Genomic DNA, 703 nt, shown 5'->3' with positions numbered 1-703 from the left:
TTTTTATCCCAGGTTTTAATTTTGTTTTTATTTTTCAAGAAAAAAATTAACTTGGCAGCAAAAAGCTTCCAGCAGCTGATTGATGACACTGTCACAACTTATTTTATTTAAATAACCTTTAACTCTTAAAGACCTTAAACACAGTGCTATCAGCTGATCATAAATAAGAACTGCACTGTAAAAAAATAAAGTATGTAAATCCTCCCTTGTGAAAAAGAGAGGCCTAATTATTGATTGAATAATTAGCTTCCAAATGATGTATAAATACTTTCAAAATTAAACGCTTGCATATTGGAAAAAGCAAAATACGCAAACAAACATAAAAATAAATGATAAATTAAAATCCTCAACAGGAAGTAGGAGAAATCTAAACTCATGGTCGTAAATAAAAAAAATGTGGTGTTGTTGTCGAGGGAGATGAATGTGAATAAACTGAGAATCTCTGTTGCCACATTTTCCTCCGACTCCGGCTGTCTGTCTCCGACGGCAACGACAAAGCCAGTGATTGATCACAAGTATCAAGATATCAAATGGACGCAGTCATTGTTGTTGTGAGGCTTTTTGGGCTCTAATCCCAAATTGCAGGAGTATTTTCTTAATACTAAGCCCGTAAATCCAGGGATCAGGCAGCCTAAAGAGGTGTGTGTGTGTGTGTGTGTGTGTGTGTGTGTGTGTGTGTGTGTGTGTGTGTGTGTGTGTGTGT

This window comes from Seriola lalandi, unplaced genomic scaffold (genome assembly GCF_002814215.2).
Source record: "Seriola lalandi dorsalis isolate HSWRI2012SDOR001 ecotype SW California unplaced genomic scaffold, Sedor1 jcf7180002053791, whole genome shotgun sequence".
NCBI classification, from domain to species: Eukaryota; Metazoa; Chordata; class Actinopteri; order Carangiformes; family Carangidae; genus Seriola; species Seriola lalandi.
The sequence above is the reverse complement of the archived record's forward strand: the minus strand, read 5'-3'. Positions refer to the sequence as shown.